This window comes from Somniosus microcephalus, chromosome 4 (genome assembly GCF_052327205.1).
Source record: "Somniosus microcephalus isolate GS21.2 chromosome 4, FLI_Smic_1.0, whole genome shotgun sequence".
Lineage (NCBI taxonomy): Eukaryota > Metazoa > Chordata > Chondrichthyes > Squaliformes > Somniosidae > Somniosus > Somniosus microcephalus.
In genome coordinates, this window is record NC_140990.1 from 141,533,678 (window position 1) to 141,557,637 (window position 23,960).

General features: G+C 46.3%; 1 pseudogene; it reads left to right on the forward strand.

Annotated features, from left to right (window-relative positions):
* Window positions 1–23,960, forward strand: part of LOC147119860 (uncharacterized) — a 62,299-nt pseudogene that overhangs the window by 18,608 nt on the left and 19,731 nt on the right.

Sequence of the window (23,960 nt, forward strand, 5' to 3'; positions counted from 1 at the left end):
TGGAAATATTGCATCCAATTCCCTGATCCAGATCATTTATATATATTGTGAACAGCTGGGGTCCCAGGACAGATCCTTGCGGCACCCCGCTGGTCACTGCCTGCCACTCCGAAAACGAGCCGTTTATTCCAACTCTCTGTTTTCTATCCGCCAGCCAGTTCTCTTTCCACGTTAATACTTTGCCCCCAATCCCATGAGCCTTAATTTTGCATGATAATCTTTTGTGTGGAACCTTATCGAAGGCTTTCTGGAAGTCAAGGTACACCACATCCACTGGCTCTCCCCCATCTATTTTACCAGTTACTTCCTCAAAAAATTCCAGCAGATTAGTCAAACACGATTTACCCTTTGTAAATCCATGTTGACTCTGTCCGATCCTTTCCCCATTTGTCAAGTGCTCCGCTATTTTATCCTTAATAATGGACTCTAGCATTTTGCCCACAACCGATGTAAGGCTTACTGGTCTATAATTCCCTGCTTTCTCTCTACCCCCCTTTTTAAATATTGGGGTAACATTAGCTACCCTCCAATCCACGGGTACTGTTCCCGAGTCAATGGAGTTCCGGAAGATGATCCTTAGAGCATCTGCTATCTCCAGGTAGGTTCTCGGCTGTCGGGATATCGTATGTATGCATAGGTGGGGTTGGCATCGGTTAGTTCGACCTCGTCTATGAGAGGGTCATTTTTAGACGTCCGAACGTATCTTCAGAGTAGTACAGGTCCAGGAGTAGTTAGCCATGACGGGAGGAATGTCCCATAAGATGAGCGACGCTGGAATCCAAAGAACCGCTCATGAGGTGTAGTATTTGTGGCTGTAGAAAGAAGGGACCGTATAGAGTGCAATGCATCCGGAAGCACTGCTTCCCATTGCTGGTTTGGTAGGCCCCGAGATCTTAAAGCAAGATTTACGGAATTCCAGATGATACCATTATACCTCTCTACCTGCCCATTTCCGATGGGATGATATGGCGTCGTTTTGCTTGTAGCAGTTCCCCGTTCTGAGAGGTAGTCCTTGAGTTCCCTTGACATAAAGGATGGACCCCGATCCGAGTGAATGTAAGCCACCATGCCACAGAGAGAAAATACCTGCTCAAGGCAGCAGATTACTGTGGACGCCAGCATATTGGAGTAGGGGAAGGCAAATGGAAAACGTGAATTTTATCAATCATGGTGAGCAAATATGTGTTCCGAGTTGAAGAGGGCACTGGGCCCTTAAAATCGATGCTAAGTCGTTGCATCGGTTGGTTTGCGTGAAGGAGCATACCATCTGAGGGGTGGAAGAATTGAGGTTTTAATTCTGCACAAAGCCGGCATTCTGAGCACATTTTCTTTACATCTCCAGTAGAAAAAGGGAGATTCCGTGATCGTACGAAATGTAGCATGTGCGTAACGCCAGGATGACACAATCCATTATGGACATCTATGAGAGTAGAGGACGACATAGTGGAGCAGAATGCTCGTGCGAGTGTATCCGGGGCCACATTCTCCTTGCCAGGTCGATAGTGAATGGTGTAGCCAAAAGAGGCCAGTTCCATCCTCCAAAGCTGTATTTTATTATTCTTAATTTTGGTTCGTTTTCGATTATCGAGCATGAAGGCGACTGAGCGCTGGTCCGTGATTAATGTAAAGTGCTGGCGAGCTAGGAAATGGTTCCACTTCCGTACCGCCTCTATGATGGCTGTGGCTTCCTTCTCAACCGGAGGATAATGTAGCTCGGCACCTTGTAAGGTCCTGGACATAAATGCTACAGGACGACCTTCCTGATTTAGAGAAGCCGAGATCGCCACCTCCGAGGCATCGCATTCGACAATGAAATGGAGATTCTCATCGATGGAGTGAAGAGCCGCTTTCTGCAACTGTTTTTTGAGAAGGTTAAAGGCCGCAACAGCCACTGTTTCCAATGGAAATGATCTAGCATGCAGCAAGGGTTGGAGTTTGTCTGAAAAATGAGGAATCCATTTAGCGTAGTATGCAAACAGACCGAGAGCCCGACATAAAGAAGCCGGATTCTTAGGTGGCGGGAGCTCTTGGAGCGGGCGAAGTCTTTCTGGGTCTGGCTTAATGATACCATTGCCTACGCAGTAGCCAAGGATGTTGATGGTCGGTTGCAACTCAACAGATTTAGATTCATTCAAAGTTAAGTTACGGTGATGGAGGGCATCCCAAAGTTTTTGGAGGTTGGCGTCATGTTCCTGTTGATCGTGACCTGCAATAGTAATGTTATCAAGATAGGGAAAAGTGTCCCTTAAGTTTTCCTGCTTAACCAGGCCATCCATTGCCCGTTGGAAGACAGCCACTCCATTAGTAACCCCGAATGGGAGGCGACGAAATTGGTACAGCCGTCCATTAGCCTCAAAGGCCGTGTACTGCTTATCTGAGACCTTCAAGGGTACCTGATGATAGGCACTTTTTAAATCGTAAGTTGAGAACACTTTGTATTCGGCCAGTTTATTAACCATATCATCAATGCGTGGCAATGGGTAGGCGTCCAAGTCAGTATATTGATTGATGGTTTGCGAATAATCAATGCATAGTCGTTGTTTGTGAGGTTTTAGAGGGTTCTTGACGATGATGACTTGAGCCCGCCAGGGCGACGAACATGGTTTGATGATATCCTCTGCTAAAAGTCGAGAGATTTCAGCCTCAATAAAAGATTGGTCTTCCTGACTAAAGTGCCACGATTTCGTTATTATTGGTTTGCATCGAGGAGGAGTACTGGAAATAATGAGGGTTCATCAAGTGAAGCTGCTGATAATGCACAAAACGGTAATTTAGAATATTAGAAATAGTAAGCCCAGGCTTGGATCCGCCGAACTCAATGGTGAGTTTCTTATGCTGTTTTTGAAAATCCAGCCCTAAGATGAGATCACTACATAAGTCCTTGAGCACCGAAAGTCAGGTGGAGGGATACATGCGACCATTAAGTGTCATATCAATAATACAAAAGCCCGAGATTCTGGTATTAAGTGATGACTGAGCCATCGCAATTGCCTGGTCCGATGGGAAGATATGTAGTTTCAATTTCGCAACAATCTGTTCTCTAATGAAACTATCAGTACTTCCTGAGTCAATTAAGGCATCTAAGGTATGCCCATTAATTGAAACTTTTGTAGCTGCATGAAACAGGTTCTGTGGGCAAGCAGCTGTAATTGGTGTGGTTGCACAGAGAGTGGCTGAAACTCTAGGTGTGCTTCTTCGGGAGAGAGCTCGAGAGGAAGCTTGATAGGTCCTAGACGGAGCATCTTGATAGGCCCTAATTGGGGCAGTTCGGTAGGCCTTAGCTGGATAGGCCCTCGTAGAGGCTCTTGATTGGCAAACTTTTGCAAAGTGTCCCTTTTTATCGCAGTGACTGCAGATCGCATTGGGAGCAGGGCAGAATTTCCTAGGGTGAAAAGAATCTCCACAAAAGAATCATTCCTTCCTAGATTGCCAAGAGGCTGCTAAAGTGGGGTCATCCTCCTCTTCTTCATCAGAATTATCATCAGGATTAGATTCCTCCATGATAGGGTTCACCTGAGGCCACTTGAATCATCTGGTTGCAGTTACAGCAGCAGATCGAGATCTGGGCAGCTGATAGAGGTCTGCATTTTTCTTTGCCAAATCCAGAGAACAAGCCAGGTCAAAAGCCTTTTGTAGCTCAAGTGTTTTACTTTCTAGTAGACGCTGGCGTATAAATGGAGAGGCAATCCCGCAGATGAAAGCATCACGAATCATTTCTTCGCAGTACAGCTCAGCCGAGGCTGCCTGAAAGTTACAATCTATGCTGAGCCTGCGAAGTTCTTGAAGGAATTCGTTAATCGATTCCCCTGGCCCTTGTCGGGCTGTGGCCAGTAGATGTCTAGCATAGACCTCATTTGCGGTCTTGGCATATAGTTTTTTAAGTGCCCGGATCACCTCATCGTAATTATCCCATTCATCAACATATTCAAACACTGTTGGGGGTCACATAGTTGATAAGTATCCTCAGTTTAGTAGAAGCATTTGCTTTACATTCATCAAGAAAATTCTCAAAAGTACGGTACCAATGCTTCCATACCCTGCCAGCTGCTGGTGCGTTTGTGTCCAAGTCCAGACGAGTAGGTTTAAGGATGTTTACCATCGTGGGTGGTTCCCTGGATCCTTAACTCCGAGTTTGTCCGAAGGTCTAGTATTTGTGAGTGTAAATACTAAGTTGCTTAAATTGATGTAAAAAGGAGTCTCACACATCAAGGAACTTTAAAGTAAGCTTTAAGCAACTTATAATTATACTATATACAAGAGCGGTCTTCACCATGCCTCTAGGAGAAGCCCTTTTACGATACTGAGCAGTTCAGTATTTATACTAGTCCAAACACAGGAAGTGACGTATACACAGGAAGTGATGTATGCACAGAGTTCACAGTTCACAGTTCACAGGAAGTGATGTGCACATAACTTCATCCGGAAGTTATTTATTATTATTACAATGGGCGAATGGGTTTTGGTGTGAGAAAGGATGATGGCTCAATGGAGCTTGATATAATTTAGAATGATGGGTGAATGCGTCTTGGTGTGAGTTAGGATGATTGGTGAAAGGATATTGGTGTGAGTTAGGATGATGAGTGGATGGGTCATGGAGTGAGTTAGGATGATGGGTGAATGGGGCTTGGTGTAATTCATGATGACGGAGCTTGGTGTGCGTTAGATTAATGAGTGAATGGGGCTAGGAATGATTTAGGATGATGGGTGAATGAGGCGTGGTGTGAATTAGGATGATGGGTGAATATGTCTTGGTGTGAGTTAGGATGATGTGTGAATCTGTCTTTGGATGTGTTAGGATGATGGGTGAATGGGGCTGATGTCAGTTAGGATAATGGGTGAATGAGGTTTAGTGGGAGTTAGGATGATGGGTGAATGGGGATTGCTGTGATTTAGGATGATGGATGAATTCCTCTTAGTGTGTGTTAGGATGATGGGTGAATGGGGCTTGCCTGAGTTAGGATGATGGGTGAATGGGGCTTGCCTGAGTTAGGATGATGGGTGCATAGGTGTTGGTGTGCGTTAAGAAGATGGGGGAATGTTTCTTAGTTGAGTTAGGATGTTGGGTGAATGGGGGTTTGTGTGAGGTAGGTTGGTGTGTGAATGGGGCTTGGTGCAAGTAAGGAACGTGGGTTAATGGGTCTTGGAGTGATTTAGGAAGATGCGTGAAATGGTCTTGGTTTGAGCTAGGATGATGGGTGAATGGGACTTCGAGTGAGTTAGGATGATGAGTGAATGTGTCTTGGTGTGAGTTAGGATGATGGGTGAATGTGTCTTGATGTGACTTAGGATGATGGGTGAATGCCTCCTCGGATGTGTTAGGATGATGTGTGAATGAGTCTTGGTGTGACATAGGATGAAGGGTGAATGTGTCCTGTTGTCAGTTAGGATGATGGGTGATTGGGTCTTAGTGTCACTTAGGGTGAAGGGTGAATGGTTCCTGGTGTGAGTCAGGATGATGGGTGAATAGGGTTTGGAGCGATCTAGGATGATGGGTGAATGGGGCTTGTTGTGCGCTCGAGTGATGGGTCAATGGAACTTGGCGTGAGATAGGATGATGGGTCAATTAAGCTTGGTCCAATTTAGAATGATGGATGAATTTTTCTTGGTGTGAATTAGGATGATGAGTGATTGGGTCTTCGAGTGAGTTAGTATGATGGCTGAATGGGGCTTGATGTGAATTAGGATGATGGTTGACTGTGTCTTGGTGTGAGTAAGGATGATGGGTGAATGGGTCTTCGAATGAGTTAGGATGATGTGTGGATGGGTCTTCATGTGAGTTAAGATGACGGGTGAATGGGTCTTGGTCGGAGTTAGGATTATGGGGAAATGGCTCTTGGTGTCAGTTAGGGTAATGGGTGAATGGGGCTTGGTTTGAGTTACGATGGTGTGTGATGGCGCTTTGTGTGTTTATGGATGATTGTTGAATGGTGCTTTGTGTGAGTTAGGATGATGGAGGACTGTCCTTGGCGTGGTGTATGAAGATGTGTGAATGGGGATTGGTGTAAGTTAGGATGATGGGTGAATGGGGATTGGTCTGAGTTAGGATGATGTGTGAATGAGTCTTTGTGTGAGTTAGGATTGTGGGTTAATGGGGCTTGGTGGGAGTTATGATGAAGGGAGAATGTTTCTTGGAGTGATTTAGGATGATGGGTTTATGGGGCTTGTGGTGACATAGGATGATGGATGAATGGGGGTTGGTGTAAGTTAGGAGGATGTGTGAATGGGGCTTGGTGTGAGTTAAGATGATGTTTGAATGGGGCTTGGTGAAATTAGGATGTTTGGTGAATGGGGCTTTGTGTGAGTTAGGATGATGTTTGAATGGGGCTTGGTGCGATTTTTGAAGATGGGTGAAGGGGGTTTTAGTGATTTAGGATGATGCGTGATTGTGTCTTGGTTTGAGTTATGATGATAGGTGAAAGGGTCTTCGTGTCAATTAGCATGATGGTTGAATGCGTCTTGGTGTGAGTTAGAATGATTGGTGAAAGGGTCTTGGTGTGAGTTAGGATGATGAGTGGTTGGGTCATGGAGTGAGTGAGGATGATGGGTGAATGGGGCTTGGTGTAATTCATGATGATGGGGCTTGGTGTGCGTTAGGATAATGAGTGAATGGGGCTAGGAGTGATTTAGGATGATGGGTGAATGGGGCGTGGTGTGAATTAGGATGATGGGTGAATATGTCTTGGTGTGAGTATGGATGATGGGTGACTGCGTCTTCGGATGTGTTAGGATGATGGGTGAATGGGGCTTGGTGTGAGTTAAGATGTTGGATGAATGGCTGTTAGTGTGCATTAGGATGATGGGTGAATGGGGCACGGTGTAAGTTAGTATGATGGGTGAATGAGTCTTGGTGTGAGTTAGGATTGTGAGTTAATGGGGCTTGGTGGGAGTTATGATGAAGGGAGAATGTTTCTTGGACTGATTTAGGATGATGGGTTTATGGGGCTTGTTGTGACATAGGATGATGAATGAATGGGGGTTGGTGTAATTAGGATGTTTGCTGAATGGGGCTTTGAGTGAGTTAGGATGATGTTTGAATGGGGCTTGGTGCGATTTTTGAAGATGGGTGAATGGGGCTTTGTGTCATTTAGGATGATGCGTGAATGTTTCTTGGTTTGAGTTATTATGATGAGTGAATGGGTCTTCGTGTGAATTAGCATGATGGGTGAATGCTTCTTCGGATGTGTTAGCCTGGTGTGTGAATGGGTCTTCCTGAGAGATGGGTGTTGTGTGAATGGGTCTTGGTGTTGTAAAGTCTGCGGGTTGTGCAGTTAATAAATACACAGACTTCAGAAGTAACAAACAAACAGGTCTTTATTATTCGAAGGTCAGGGCGAATCTGCCGCAGCAATCCTGCCACAACACTTATATACTGGTGTGGTCACTATCGGTATTACAGTATACAGAAGCCAAACAAATAGTGCCACACCTAAAGTAGTTCTCTTAAAGGTGAACGGTTACATACAATAGTTTCCTTAAAGGTAGACGGGTACATACACTACAATCCTCCCTTTTTAGCTTTCAACATACTAAGTCCATAGTGAACATACATTCTAACATATATACAGGTTTATGTAGGACAGTTCATAGATTCAGTCTTTCTGGGGGTTTCCGGATTCTGTCCGGATAACGCCGCAGTGGTGTCGTCATTTCAGGCGGGCTAGGAGGTGCTTCTGGCAAGGTCGATTCGGCTTGAAAAGCCATGTCAGGTTCAGCTGACTCCATTATTATTAGATCGGAAGTAGGTGTTCTGGGTATCTCAGTCTCGACCTTACCCGGATAAGGTGGTGAAGTCGGTTGCCCATTTGTGGCGGACCCTATGATTTGGTCAACATGGCGCCTTATTATATTGTCTCCAATGTCCACGGTGTACATCAACGGCCCCAGCCGTTTCCCAATAGTTCCAGGCTGCCATTTCTCAGTACGGTAGTCCCGGGCCAAAACTCGTTGACCGATCTGGAAAGATCTAGTGACCCTGTCGTTCATGCCCTGGAATTGCCGGTTCTCTACGTCTCTTCTGACGTTCGGTTTTAGTAAATCCAGCCGGCATGTTAGGCATCTATTACAAAACATCATTGCGGGAGTTTGATTTGTGACCGCATGTGTTGCATTTCGGTATGCCAACAAAAAGCTATCCACCTTATGTTGTAGACTTATGTTTTCATTACTCATGGCCTTTACGGCCTTCTTGAAGGTCTGGACAAACCTTTCAGCCAATCCATCGGAGGCGGGATGGTATGGGGCTGACGTGTAATGTTTAACCCCATTGCTCTTTAAGAATTTCTTGAATTCTTCGGACACAAATTGTGGTCCATTATCAGAACAGATCTGTTCCGGCAGGCCATTCCGAGCAAACATAGTCCTTAATACGGTAATGGTTTTTATCCGTCGTGGTGGTGGTCATCTTAATTACTTCCGGCCACTTGGAGTGGGCATCCACCGCTATCAGAAACATCAAGTCCATAAATGGACCAGCAAAGTCGATGTGTACTCTTTGCCAAGGCGATGAGGGCCACTCCCATGGATGCAGAGGAGCCTGGGGTGGCGCGTTCTGAACCCTCTGACATCCTAGGCAGTTCTTCGTGATCTCCTCTATGTCTCCATCAATGCCTGGCCACCACACAAACGCTCTTGCTAGATTCTTCATCTTTACTCCACCCAGATGTCCTTCGTGCAGCTCCTCTAGCACTTTCTTTTGGAGTTTGGGTGGAATCACCACTCTAGATCCACACATCAGGGTTCCTCGACACACTGACAGTTGTTCTTTCCTCTGTGCAAATGCTTGCAGTGTTGGTTCGCTCTGTGCTGGCCATCCCTCCACCGTTACATCATAGACTCGTGAAAGAGTCGGGTCATTCCTTGTCTCATTCTCAATCATTGTGTTTGTTATCGGTAGACACTCCACTATGGATGAGTGGAACAACTCTACTGGGTCCACTATACTCGCTTCTTCTACCATCGGCAATGGCAAGCGTGACAACCCATCAGCATTTCCATGCTGTTTAGACCCTTTGTACTAAATTTCGTATTGGTGTGCACCAAGTAACACGGACCACCTTTGTAACCTTTGTGCTGTCATGGTGGAAATGGCCTTATTTGGGTTGAATATGGACACCAACGGCTGGTGGTCTGTCAGTAATGTGAACTTCTTACATTGCAGGTAATGGTTGAATTTCTTCACGCCCCACACAAGACTGAGGGCCTCCCTATCTATTTGGGCGTAATTTCGCTCTGCGGGTGTCAATGATCGGGACGCGAAAGCCACTGGCCTTTCCGAGCCATTTGGTAGCCTGTGCGAGAGTACTGCCCCAATTCCGTACGGGGAAGCATCGCAAGCTAGACGAAGGGGTAATGCTGGGTTGAAATGAGCCAGCACTTCTTCAGAGGTAATCAACTCCTTGCTTCTGCGAAAAGCCTTTTTGCATTCTTCACTCCACTTCCATGGTGTTTCTTTCCGCAACAGGTCATTCAGCGGATGCAGCACTGTGGATAAATTTGGCAGAAACTTGTGATAGTAATTAATCAACCCCAAGAATGATCTTAACTGTGATACGTTTCCTGGAGCGGGAGCCTTCACAACCGCTTCTATCTTTTCAGGTGACTTATGCAGTCCCTCTCAGTCAATGACATGACCGCAGTATGAGATCCGTTTTTGGAAGAACTCACACTTCTTGCGATTAACCCGAAGGCCATACTCCTTCAACCTGGTGAGTACCAGTTTCAAATTCGTGAGGTGTTCTTCCTCATCTTTTCCCGTGATTAAAATGTCATCTAAGTAGCACTGCGTGCTTGGAATTCCTTGTAACACCTGTTCCATGGCCCTCTGCCAAATTGCTGGTGCCAAAGCTACCCCAAAGACCAGTCTATTGTAGCGATACAAGCCTCTGTGAGTGTTGATGGTAAGGTACTGGCGTGACTCTTCCTCGACCTCCATCTGTAGATATGCTTGAGCCAGATCTATTTTCGTGAAATGCTTCCCTCCAGCCAACGAAGCAAAGGTATCTTCAATCCGTGGAAGCGGGTATTGTGCCATGTGAAGCACCGGATTCACAGTAATCTTGAAATCTCTGCAGATACGGACCTTCCCCGGTCCCCCTGGCTTATTACTTGGTGAGGACTTCATGACGGGAACAATGGGCGTGGCCCACTCACTCCAGTCCACTTTTGACAGAACCCCTGATCGTTCAAGTTCTTCCAGTTCTGCCTCCACAGCTGGTCGTATTGCGTAAGGTACCGATCTGGCCTTAAAAAACTTTGGGCTTGCATTCTCTGCAATCTTAACCTTTGCTTTAATTCCTCGCAGTGTTCCCAGTCCTTGCTGGAATACCTCCTTAGCTTCGTCCAATATTCTGGACAACCGTTCAGGTTTGACATCCTCTTTTTCAGAATCCACCGTCATGGTGTTTAGTGACTGCCAGTCCAACTTTATTTTTCGGATCCACTCCCGCCCCAGAAGTGGTGGTCCTCCCTCAGGCAATACATACAGGTCCAACCGGTGATGATCTTTATCCTTGTATCTCACCTTGACTTCTATCTTTCCGATGGGGACTACTTTGTGCCCCGTGTATGTCTGTAATACTAGTTCCGTATCCCGTAGTGGAATATGCTTGAAAAATTTCTTGCAGTCATGCTTATTCATGACCGTCAACGCCGATCCGGTGTCCACTTCCATTTTTACTTGGACCTTTGCAATCTGTAGCGTTATCCAGATAGTTTGTCGGTCAGCTTCATTGCTCACGTTGTGAATTCTCAGACTGTCCAGTCCTTTGCATTTGGAGTGTGAGACCGACTTCTGTTCCCTCAGACTCTTCTTGGTCACCTCTTGCACCTTTCCGTACCATTTTTGTGGTGACTCCTTATTGTTGTACGTTGCTCCTGACCGGCATACCTTAGCTATGTGCCCGATCTTGCCACATTTCCTGCATTCTTGGTTTTTAAACCAGCATTGATTCTGGTCGTGTGTTGCCTTCCCACAATGGTAGCATTTTCTTGTGCTCAAAGTAATTTGGTCCACCCCTAGTGCTGCCGCCTTTAGCTGCATTTCCGCTGTTCCTTTCACTGCGGCTTCGTGCGATGCAGCTATGAGGACAGCCCTGTCCAGTGTGAGGTCATTTTCTTCCAGTAGTCGCTTCTGCGTTCCTTCTTTGGACAATCCGCATACGAACTTGTCATGCAGTGCCTCTGTCAGATTCCCTCCGAACTGGCAGTATTTCGCTAGCCTACGCAGTTCGACCAAGTATTCCGCATTGCTTTCGTCTTTCCTCTGCGTTCTTGCGTAGAATTTGAATCGTTCAGCCAGCATCAACGGTGTGGGGTTCAAGTGATCCTTCAGCACTGCTACCACATCATCGAAAGTCTGATCTGCTGGTTTAGCTGGTGAGAGAAGATGCTTCAACAACCCAAATGTTTTCGCACCCATCATGTTAAGTAAGGTTAAAGCTTTTTCATCCTTAGCCATTTTATTAGCCTTACAATGTATCTCAATACGTTCTACGTACGTGGCCCAGTCTTCTATCTCCGGATTGAACTCGTTGATGTCCGCCCACTTAGGCATCTTCCTTTCCTTGGGTACAACACAAGTATTTCTTTAAATATTCTTATTTATTTGTTTCTTTCTAAGATGGCGGTTTTCCCGCGAAAATGGCGGTTTCCCGCTCTTTCCTTCTCGCCCCACCCACTTCAATGGCGGTTTCCCGCTTCTGTTGTCTTCTCCGCCTAATGGCGGCTTCCCGCGTTTCTTCCCGGTGGAAGGGGTACGCTTCCCCCACAGCGGACAGGTTCAGCCGCTGGCTGGCTTCCGCACAGCTCCCCTTACTCGGCTCTGTCTTTTCCTCCCGCCCGCACTGCTCTCCCGGCGCTGGGTACACCCCGTTAACGGAGGGCAGTTCAGCCGCTGGACAGGCTCTCGCGCAGTCTCTCTCTCCATACCCGGCTCTGTCGCTCTCTCTCCCGCACGTTCCTGTTCGCCTCCGAGCCCTCTCGCAGATCGGTGTTTCCCTCCCCGGCTGGGGCTGGGTTTCTCTTCCCGTGCCTACTCCCAGTCTCAGCGTTTCGTGGCTGCGGTCGCTGCCCGGCTTTCCCCCGCCGATCGAGGTCCGACTGTCTCACGACGCCGTTGGACCCGACTTTCTGACTGGCTCCGTTCCCCCCTCAACCGTGGTCGAGTGCACAGCCCTTATCCTCCGGATATTCTCTACACCTTCCCCTACTCACAGTCTCTGCGGCCGCCTTGTTTCCAGCTGATCGGCTCACTCCGCACCGTGGTAGAAGGGTAGTCAGTGCCTGTTGCAGATGGAAGCTTTTGTTGCTAAAGTCTTCCTCCTTCCTCCTGCCGCAGCCTCGTGTTTTCTTTCAGCAGCACGCCGAGGGCGGTTGCCTCTCTTCGACGCTCTTCATTGCTTTGGTAGTCTTGCCGCAGGGTACGATCGGACTCGTCGCCACTGTAAAGTCTGTGGGTTGTGCAGTTAATAAATACACAGACTTCAGAAGTAACAAACAAACAGGTCTTTACTATTCGACGGACAGGGCAAATCTGCCCCCAGCAATCCTGCCACAACACTTATATACTGGTGTGGTCACTATCGGTATTACAGTATACAGAAGCCAAACAAATAGTGCCACACATAAAGTAGTTCTATTAAAGGTGAACGGTTACATACAATAGTTTCCTTAAAGGTAGACGGGTGCATACACTACAGGTGTGAGCTAGGATGATGGATGAATGGGGCTTGGTGTGAGTTAAGATGTTGTGTGAATGTGTCTTGGTGTGAGTTAGGATGATGGGTGATGCGTCTTCGGATGCGTTGGCATAATGTGTGAATTGGTCTTCGTGTTAGGTGGATGCTGTGTGAATGGGACTTGCTGTGACTTATGATGATGGATTATTTGGGCTTGGTTTGAGTTAGGATTGAGTGAATGTGTCTTGGTGTGAGATAGGATGATGAGTGAATGGAACGTGGTTTGAGTTAGGTTGATGGGTGAATTCATCTTTGTGTGAGTTAGGATAATGTGTGAATGGACTTGGTGTGAGTTAGGATGATGGGTGAATGTGGCTTGGTGTGTGTTAGGAAAATATGTAAATGCGGCTTGGTGTGGGTTAGGATGATGGGTGAATGGGACTTGGTGTGAGTTAGGATGATGGGTGAATGAAACTTGGTGTGATTTAGGATGATGGTTGAATGTGTCTTTGTGTGAGTTAGGATGATGTGTGAATGGGGCATGGTGTGAGTTAGTATGATTGGTCAATGGCGCTTGGTGTATATTAGCATGATGGGTGAATGGTGCTAGGTGTGAGTTAGGATGATGTGTGAATGGGGCTTGCTGGGAGTTATGATGAGGGTTAATGGGGCTTGGAGTGATTTAGAGTGATGGGTGAATGGGGCTTGGTTAGACTTAGGATGATGGGTGAATGTGGTTGGTTTATGTTAGGAGGATGTGTGAATGGGGCTTGGTGTGAGTTAGGATGATGTGTGACATGGGCTTGCTGTAAGTTAGGATAATTGGTGAAAGTGGCTTTGTGTGAGTTAGGATGATGAGTGAATGGGGCTTGCTGTGAGTTAGGATGATGGCTGAATGGGTTTTGGTGTGAGTTAGGATGATGGGCCTTGTTGTAAGTTAAGATGATGGGTGAATATGGCTTGGACTGATTTAGGATGATGGGTGAACGTGGCTTGGTGTGAGTTAGGATGATCGGTGCATGGGTCTTCGTGGGCGTAAGGATGATGTGTGAATGAATGTCTGATGTGTGAATTGGGATTGGTGTACGTAAGGATGAAGGGTGAATTGGGCTTGCTGTTATCTAGGATAATAGGTGAATGGGGCTTGGCATGAGTTAGGATGATGGTTGAATGGGTCTTGGTGTGAGTTAGGATGATGGGTGAGTGGGGCTGTGTGTGAGGTAGGATGATGGGCGAATGGATTTTGGGTGAGTTAGGATGATGTTTGAATGGGTCTTAGTGCGAGATAGGATGATGGGTGAATGGGTCTTTGTGCGAGATAGGATGATGGGTGAATGGGTCTTGGTGTGTAATAGGATGATGTGTGAATGGGGCTTGGAATAAATTAGGAGGATGGGTGAATGGGGCTAGGTCTGAGTTAGGATGATGGGTGAATGTGTCTTGGTGTTAGTTACGATGATGGGGCTTGGTGTAAGGAAGGATGATGTGTGAATTGGGCTTGGACTAATTTACGATGATGGGTGAGTGGAGCTTGGTGTGAGTTAGGATGATGGGTGCTTGGGTCTTCGTGTGAGATAGGATGATGTGTGAATGGGGCTTCCTGTAAGTTAGGATGATTGTTGAAAGGGGCTTGGTGTGATTTAGGATAGTGGGTGAATGGGTATTGGTGTGAGTTAACATTATGGTCAATGGAGCTTGGTGTAATTTCGGAAGTTGGGGCTTCGTGTTAGTTAGGCATTTGGGTGAATGGGGCGTGGAGTGATTTAAGATGATGGGTGTATTGGTCTTGGTGTGTGTTAGGAACCCGGGTGAATGAGTTTGATGCGAGTTAGGATGATGGTTGAATGGGTCTTCATGTGAGTTATGATGATGGGTGATTGGGTCTTGTTGTGAGTTAGTATGATGGGTGAAAGGGGCTTGGTATTAGTTAGGATGATGAGTGAATGGGGCTTTCTGTGAGTTAGGATGATGTGTGAATGGGTTTTAGTGCGAGCTTGGATGATGGGTGAATGAGTCTTGGTGTGCATTAGGATGATGTGTGAATGTGGCTTGTTATAAATTAGAATAATGGGTGAATGGGGATAGGTTTGAGTTAGGATGATGGGTGAATGTGTCTTAGTGTGAGTTAGGATGATGGGGCTTGGTGTATGGTGGGATGATGCGTGAATGGGGCTTGGACTGATTTCGGATAATGTGTAAATGGGCTTGGTCTGACGTAGGATGATGGGTGCATGGATTTTTGTGTGAGATAGGATGATGTGCGAATGGGGCTTGGTGTAATTTAGGATGATTGATGAAAGGGGCTTGGTGTGATTTAGGATGTTGGGTGAATGTGTATTGCTGTGAGTTAGGATGATGGGTGAAAGGGTCTTGGTGTGAGTTAGGATGATGTTTCAATGGAGCTTGGTGTAATTTAGGATGATGGGGTTTGGTGTGAGTTAGGCTTATGGGTGAATGGGACTTGGAGTGGTTTAAGATGATGGGTGAATTGGTTTTGGTGTGAGTTAGGAACATGGGTGAGAGGTCTTGGTGTGAGTTAGGGTGATGGGTGAATGTGGCTTGGTGTGAGATAGGATGAAGGGTAAATGGGTCTTGGTGACATTTAGAATTATGGGTGAATGGGTCTTGGTGTGAGTTAGGATGATGAATGAATGGGGCTTGGTGTGAGTTATGATGATGGGTGAATGGGGCTCGGTGTGAGTTAGGATGATGGGTGAATGGGGCTTGGTGTAAGTTTGCATGATGTGTGAATGGGGCTTGGTCTGAGTTAGGATGATGGGTGCATAGTTCCTGGTGTGTGTTAGGATGATGTTTGAATGGGCTTGTTGTGAGATAGGATGATTGGTTAATGGGTCTTGGTGTGAGTTAGGATGAGGCGAGAATGTATTTTGGCGTGAGTTAGGATGATGTGTGAATGGCGCTTGGTTTACGTTAGGATGAAGTGTGAGTGGGGCTTGCTCTGAGTTAGGATGATGGGTGAATGGGTCATGGTGTGAGTTAGGATGATGGTTGAATGGGTCTTGTTGTTAGTTAGGATGATGGATGAATAGGGCTTGGTGTGAGTTAGAATGATGTATGAATGGGGCGTGCTGTGAGTTAGGATGATGTGTGAATGAGTATTAGTGCGAGATAGCATGATGGGTGAATGGTTCTTGGTGTGTATTAGGATGGTGTGTGAATGGGGCTTGCTGTGAGTTAGGATGATGGTTGAATGGGTCTTGTTTTGAGTTAGGATGATGGGTGAATGGTGATTGGTGTGAGTTAGGATGGTGGGTGAATCGATCTTGGTGTGAGCTAGGATGATTGGTGAATTGGGCTTGATAAGATTTAGGATGATGGGCGAATTGATTTTGGTGTGAGTTAGGATGATGTGTGATTACGGCTTGGTTTAAGTTAGGATGGAGGGTGAATGGGGCTTTGAGTGATTTAGGATGATGGGTGAATTGGTCTTGGTTTGAGTTAGGATGATGGGACAAATGGTCTTGGTATGAGTTAGGATGATGTGTGAATGCGGATTGGTGTGTGTTATGATTATGGGTGAATGCATCTTCGGATGTGTTAGGATGATGGGTGAATGGGGCACGGTGTGAATAAGGATGATGGGGGAATGGCCATGGTGTGAGTTAGGATTATGGGTGAATGGGGCTTGCTGTGAGTTATAATGATGGGTGGATGAGTACTGGGGTGAGATAGGATAATGAGTGAATGGGGCTTGGTGTTTGTAAGGATGTTGTATAAATGGGGCTTGGTGTACTTTTAGTGAAAGTGTCTAGGTGTGAGTTAGGTTGATGAGGCTAGGTGTAATTTTGGATGATGGGTGAATGGGGCTTGGACTGAATTGGGATGATGGGTGAATCTGGCTTGGTGCGAGTTACGATGATAGGTGAATGGGGCTTGGTGTGAGATTGGATGATGGGTGAATGGGGCTTGCTGTGAGTTATGGTGATTGGTGAATGGGGCTTGATGTGAGTTAGGTTGATGGAAGAATGGAGCTTCGTCTGAGTTAGGATGGTGTGTGAATGGATCTTGGTGTGAGTTCGGATGATTGGTGAATGGGTCTTGGTGTGATTTAGGATGATGGGTGAATGGGGCTTGGAGTGGTTTAGGATGATGGGTGAATTGGTCTTGGTGTGAGTTAGGATGATGGGTGAATGTTGATTGGTGTGAGTTAGGTTGATGGGTGAATGCGTCTTTGGATGTGTTAGCATGATGGGTGAATGGGGCTTGGTGGGAGTTACGTTGATGGGGGAATAGCCTTGGTGTGAGTTAGGATTATGGGTGAATGGGGCTTGGAGTGATTTAGGATGATGGGTGAATGGGTCTTGGCGTGATTTTGGATGTTGTGTGAATGGTGCTTATGGTAAGTACGGATGGTGGGTGAATGGGTCTTGCTCTGAGTCAGGATGGTGGATGAATGGGTGTTCATGTGAGTTTGGATGATGGGTGAATGGGGCTCCGTGTGTGTTAGGATAATGGGTGAATGAGCCTTGGTGTGATTTAGGATGATGAGTGAATGGGTCTTGTTGTGATTTAGTATGATGAGTGAATGGGCCTTGCTGTGAGTTACGAAGGTGTGTGAATGTTTCTTGGTGTGAGTTAGGATGATGGGTGAATGGGTCTTTGTATGAGCTAGGGTGATGGTTGAATGGGTCTTGGTGTGACTTAGGATGATGGGAGCTTTTGACTGGCTGTGCGTTATGATGATGGGTGATTGTGTCTTGGTGTGAGTTAGGATGATGGCTGAATGGGGTAGCTGTGAGTTAGGAGCATTGATGAAAGGGGCTTGCTGTGAGTTAGGATAATGGATGAATGGGTCTTGGACTGAGTTAGGATGATGTGTGCATAGGTCTCGGTGTGTGTTAAGATGATGGGTGAATGCTCTTGGTGTGAGTTAGGATGGTGTGTTAATGGTGCTTGTTGTGAGTTAGGATGATGGGTGAGTGGGACTTGGAATGATTTAGGATGATGGGTGAATGGGGCTTGGTGTGAGTTATGATGATTGGCGAATGGGGCTTGGTGTGAGTTAGGATGATGATTGAATGGGGCTTGGTGCGAGTTAGGAAGATAGGTGAATGGCGCTTGGAGTGATTTAGGATGATGCGTGAATGGGTCTTAGTCTGAGTTAGGATGATGGGTGAATGTGTCTTTCTGTGAGTCAGGATGATGCGTGAATCGCCTTGGTGTGAGTTAGGATGATGTGTGAATGGGGCTTGGTGTGAGTTAGGGTGATGGGTCAATGGAGCTTGGTGTAATTTAGGATAATGGGGCTTTGTGTGAGTTAGGATTATGGGTGAATGGGGATTGGAGTGATTTAGGATGTTGGAACAATGGGTCTTGGTGTGAGTTAGGATGATGGGTGAATGGGCTCTGGTGTGAGTAAGGACGATTGTTCAATGGTTGTAGTTGTGAGTTATGATGATGTGTGAATTGGGCACTGTGTGTGTTTGGAAGATGTGTGAATGTTTCTTGAGCTGAGTTAGGAAGATGTGTGAATCGAGTTTGGTGTAACTTAGGATGATGACTGAAAGGGGCTTGGTGTGATTTAGAATGGTGGGTGAATGGGACTTGGTGTGAGTTAAGCTAATGTTTTAATGGGTCTTGGTGTGAGTTAGGCTGATGGGTGAATGGGGCTTGGTATGAGTTAGGATAATTGGTGAATGGGCCTTGGCGTGAGTTAGGAAGATGTGTTAATTTTTTCTTGGTGTGAGTTAGGTTGATGGGTGAATGATTCTTGGTGTGAGTTGGATGATTCGTGAATGGGGCTTCGTGTGATTTAGAATGATGGGTGAATGGCTCTTAGTGTGCGTTACGATGATGTGTGAATGGGGCATGATGTAAGTTAGGATGATAGGTGAATGGGGCTTGGTGTGATTTGGAATGATGGGTGAATGGGGATTGGTGTGATTTATGATGATTGGTGAAAGTGGTTGGTGTGAGTTAGGATGATGATTGAATGGGGCTTGGTGCGAGTTAGGAAGATGCGTGAATGGGTCTTAGTCTGAGTTAGGGTGATGGGTGAATGTGTCTTGATGTGAGTCAGGATGATGGATGAATGTGTCTTGGTGTGAGTTAGGATGATGGGTGAATGGGGCGTGGTGGAAGTAAGGATGATGGGTGCATGTGCCTTGGTGTGAGTTAAGATGATGGGTGAATGGGGCTTGGTGTGAGTTTGGATGATGGGTGAATGGGGCTTGGTGGGAATAAGTAAGATGGGGGAATGGGGCTTGGTGTGAGGAAAGATGATGCGGGAATGGCCTTGGTGTGATTTACGAAGATGGATGAAGGGGGCTTGGTGTGAGTTGGATGATGGGTGTATGGGGCTTGCTGTGAGTTAGGATGACGGAGGAATGGCTCTTTGTGTGCGTTAGGATGATGGCTGAATGGAGCATGGTGTGAGTTAGGATGGTGGGCGCATGGATCTTGGTGTGAGTTAGGATGATTGGTGAATGGGGCTTGGTGTGATTTAGGATGATGGGCGAACTGGTTTTGTTCTGAGTTAGGATGATGTTTGAATGGGGCTTGGTGTGAGTTATGATGATGGTTGAACAGGTCTAGGTGTGAGTTAGGATGATGAGGGAATGGGGCTTGGTGTGAGTTAATGTGATGGATGAATGGGTCTTGGTGTGATTTAGGATGATGGGCGAATTAATTTTGTTGTGAGTAACGATGATATGTGAATGGGGCTTTGTGTGAGTTAGGATGATGGTCGAACAGGTCTTGGTGTGGTTTAGGAAGATGAGTGATTGGGGCTTGGTGCCAGTTAGGATGATGGGTGAAAGGGGCTTGCTGTGAGTTACGATGCTGTGTCAATGGGGCTTGGTCTGAGTTAGGATAATGGGTGAATGTTCCTGGAATGAGTTAGGATTATCGTGAATGGGTCTTGGTGTGAGTTATGCTGATTGGTGAATGGGGCATGGAGTGAGTTAGGATGATGGGTGAATAGGGCTTGGAGTGATTTAGGATGATGTGTCAATGTGTCTTGGTGTGAGTTAGGATGATGGGTCAATAGGTCTTGGTGTGAGTTAGGATGATGTTTCAATGGAGCTTGGTGTAATTTAGGTTGATGGGGTTTGGTGTGAGTTAGGATTATGGGAGAATGGGGTTTGGCGTGCTTTAGGATGATGGATGAATGGGTCTTGGTGTGAGTTAGGATGATGGATGAATGGGTCTTGTTGTGTGTGTTAAGATAATGTGTGAATCGGGCTTGGTGTGAGTGAGGATGATGGGTGAATGGTGCTTATTGTAAGTTCGGGTGGTGGGTGAATGGGTCTTGCTCTGACTCAGGATGGTGGAGGAATGGGTGTTCATTTGAGTTTGGATGATGGGTGAATGGGGGTCGGTGTGTGTTAGGATGATGGGTGAATGAGCCTTGGTGTGATTTAGAATGATGATTGAATGGGTCTTGATGTGATTTAGCATGATGATTGAATGGGTGTTGTTGTGAGTTACGATGATGTGTGAACTGAGCTCGGTGTGTGTTAGGATGGTGGGTGAATGGGCCTTGGTCTGAGTTAGGATGATGTGTGAATGGGGCTTGGTGTGAGTTAGGAGGATGGGTGAATGGGGCTTGGTGTGAGTTAGAATGATGTGTGAATGGGGCTTGGTGTGAGTTAGGAGGATGGGTGAATGGGGCTTGGTGTGAGTTAGAATGGTGTGTGAATGGGGCTTGGTGTGAGTTAGGATGATGGGTGAATGTTTCTTGGTGTGAGTTTGGATTATAGGTGAATGGGGCTTGGTGTGAATTAGAATGATGTGAGAATGGGTCCTGCTGTGATTTAGGATGATGGGGGAATGGGTCGTTGTGTGAGTTAGGATGATGGGTGAATGCGGCTTGGTGTACGTTAGGATGATGGGGGAATGGGGCTTTGTGTGAGTTAAGATGATGGGTGAATGGGGCTTGGTGTACGTTAGGATGATGGGTGAACGGGGCTTTGAGTGATTTAGGATGATGGGTGAATGAATCTTGGTTTGTGCTAGGATTTTGAGTGAATGGGGTTTGGTGTGAGTTAGTATGATGCTTGAATGGGTCTTGTTGTGAGTTAGGATGATGGATGAATGGGTTTTGGTGTGTGTGGTAAGATGATGTATGAATTTATCTTGTGTGAGTTATGATGATGGGGGAATGTGTCTTTGTGTGAGTTATAATGATGGGGGAATGTGTCTTTGTGTGAGTTATGATGATGGGGGAATGTGTCTTTGTGTGAGTTAGGATGATGGGTGAATGTGACATGATGTGAATTAGGAGGATGGGTGAAAGGGGCTTGGTGTGAGTTAAAATGTTGGGTGAATGGGGCCTGGTGTGAATTATGAGCATGTGTGAATGGGGTTTCGTGTGTGTAGGAAAATGGGTGAATTGGTCTTGGTGTGATTTAGGAAGGTGGGTGAAAGGGTCTTGGTGTGAGTTAGAATGATGCGTAAGTGGGTCTTGGTTTGAGTTAGGATGATGGGTGAAAGGCATGGTGTAAGTTAGGCTGAAAGTTGAATGTGCCTTGTTGTGAGGTAAGTTGGTTGGTGAGTGGGGCTTGGTGTGAGTTAGGATGATGGATGAATTGGGCTTGGTGTGAGTTTGGATGATGGGTGAATGGGGCTTGCTGTTATTTCGGATGATTGGTGAATGGGGCTTGGTGTGAGTTAGGATGATGATTGAATGGCAGTTGGTGCGAGTTAGGAAGATGGGTGAATGAGGCTTGGAGTGATTTAGGAGAATGCGTGGATGGGTTTTGGTTTGAGTTAGGGTGATGAGTGAATTTGGCTTGGTGTGAGTTTGGATGATGTGTAAATGGGGCTTGCTGTTAGTTCGAATGATTGGTCAATGGGGCTTGCTGTTAGTTCGGATGAGTGGTGAATGGGGCTTGCTGTTATTTCAGATGATTTGCGAATGGGGCTTGCTGTGAGTTAGGATGATGGAAGAATGGCTCTTTGTGTGCGTTAGGATGATGGGTGATTGGGTTTTGGTATGAGTTAGGATAATTGGTGAATGGGCCTTGATGTGAGTTAGGACAATGTGTGAATGTTTCTTGGTGTGAGTTAGGAGGATGGGTGAATGAGTCTTCGTGTGAGTTAGGATGAAGGGTGAATGGGTCTTTGTGTGAGATAGGATGATGGGTGAATGGGTCTTGGTGTGACTTAGATGATGGGTGAATGGGGCTTGATGTGAGTTACGATGATGTGTGAATGGGGCTAGGTGTAACTTAGGATGATGGCTGAAAGGGGCTTGGTGTGATTTAGGAAGGTGGGTGAATGGGTCTTGATGTGAGTTAGGATGACGGGTGAATGGGTATTGGTGTGAGTTAGCATGATGTGTGAATGGGGCTTGGTGTAACGTAGGATGATGGATGAATGGGGCTTTGTGTGATTTAGGAAGGTGGGTGAATGGGTATTGGTGTAAATTAGGATGATGGGTGAATGGGGCTTTGTGTGACTTAGGATGATGGGAGAAATTGGCTTTGTGTGCGTTATAATGATGGGTGATTGTCTCTTGGTGTGAGTTAGGTTGATGGGGGAATGGCCTTTTGGGAGATACGGAGATGGGTGAATGGGGTTTGCTATGAGTTAGGATGATTTATGAATGGGGCTTGCTGTGAGCTAGGATCATGGATGAATGCTTTTAGTGTGCGTTACGCTGATGGGTGAATGGGGCATGGTGTAATTAGAATGATGGGTGAATGGGTCTTGGTCTGAGTTAGGATGATGTTTGTATAGGTCTTGGTGTGTGTTAGACTGATGGGTGAATGTTCTTGGTGCGAGTTCGGATGATGGGTTAATGGGGCTTGGTGGGAGTTAGAATGATGGGTGAATGGGGCTTGGAGTGATTTAGGGTGATGTGTGAATGGGGCTTGGTGTGAGTTATTATGATTGGTGAATGGGGCTTGGTGTGAGTTCGGATGATGATTGAATGGGGCTTGGTGCGAGTTAGGAAGATGGGTGAATGAGGCTTGGAGTGAATTAGGATGATGGGTGAATGGGGCTTGGTTTGAGTTAGGATGATGGATGAATGTGACATGATGTGAGTTAGGATGATGGGTGAATGGGACAAAATGTGAGTTAGGATGATGGGTGAATTGTGCCTGGTGTGAGTTACAAGGATGGGTGAATGGGGATTCGTGTGTGTTAGGATAATGGGAGAATTGGACTTGGTGGGAGTTATGAAGATGCGGGAATGGCCTTGGTGTGAGCTACGAAGATGGGTGAATGGGGCTTGGTGTGAGCTAGGATCATATGTAAATGGGGCTAGCTGCGAGTTATGATGATGGGTGAATGTGGCTTGCTACGAGCTAGGATGATGAATGAATGTGTTTTATTGCGAGTTAGGATGACGCGTGAATGTGGCATCGTGTAAGTTAGGATGAGAGTTGAATGCGCCTTGTTGTGAGTTAAGATGATTGGTGAATGGGGCTTGGTGTGATTTAGGGTGATGCGTGAATGGGGCTTGGTGTGAGTTATTATGATTGGTGAATGGGGCTTGGTGTGAGTTCGGATGATGATTGAATGGGGCTTGGTGCGAATTAGGAAGATGGGTGAATGAGGCTTGGAGTGAGTTAGGATGATGGGTGAATGGGGCTTGATGTGAGTTAGATTGATATGTGAATGGGGCTTGGCGTGAGTTAGGATGATGGGGGAATTGGTCATTGTGTGAGTTAGGATAATGGGTGAATTGGGGCTTGGTGTAAGTTAGGATGAAGAGTGAATGTGATTTGGTGTGAGTTAGGATGATATGTGAATGGGGCTTGGTGTGAATTAGGAGGATGTGTGAATGGGGTTGGTGTACGTTAGGATGATGGGGGAATGGGTCTTTGTGTGATTTAGTATGATGGGTGAATGGGGCTTGGTGTACGTTAGGGTGATGGGTGAATGGGGCTTGGTGTGTTTTAGAATGATGGGTGAACAGTTCTTGGTTTGGGTTAGGATTTCGGGTGAATGGAGCTTGGTGTGAGTTAGGATGACGGGTGAAGCGGTTTGGTGTAAGTTAGTATGATGGTTGAATGGGTCTTGTTGTGAGTTAGGGTGATGGATGAATGGGTCTTGGTGTGTGTGGTAAGATGAAGTGTGAATTTGTCTTGTGTGAGTTAGGTTGATGGGGGAATGCGGCTTGGTGTACGTTAGGATGATGGGGGAATGGGGCTTTGTGTGAGTTAAGATGATGGGTGAATGGGGCTTGGTGTACGTTAGGATGATGGGTGAACGGGGCTTTGAGTGATTTAGGATGATGGGTGAATGAATCTTGGTTTGTGCTAGGATTTTGAGTGAATGGGGTTTGGTGTGAGTTAGTATGATGCTTGAATGGGT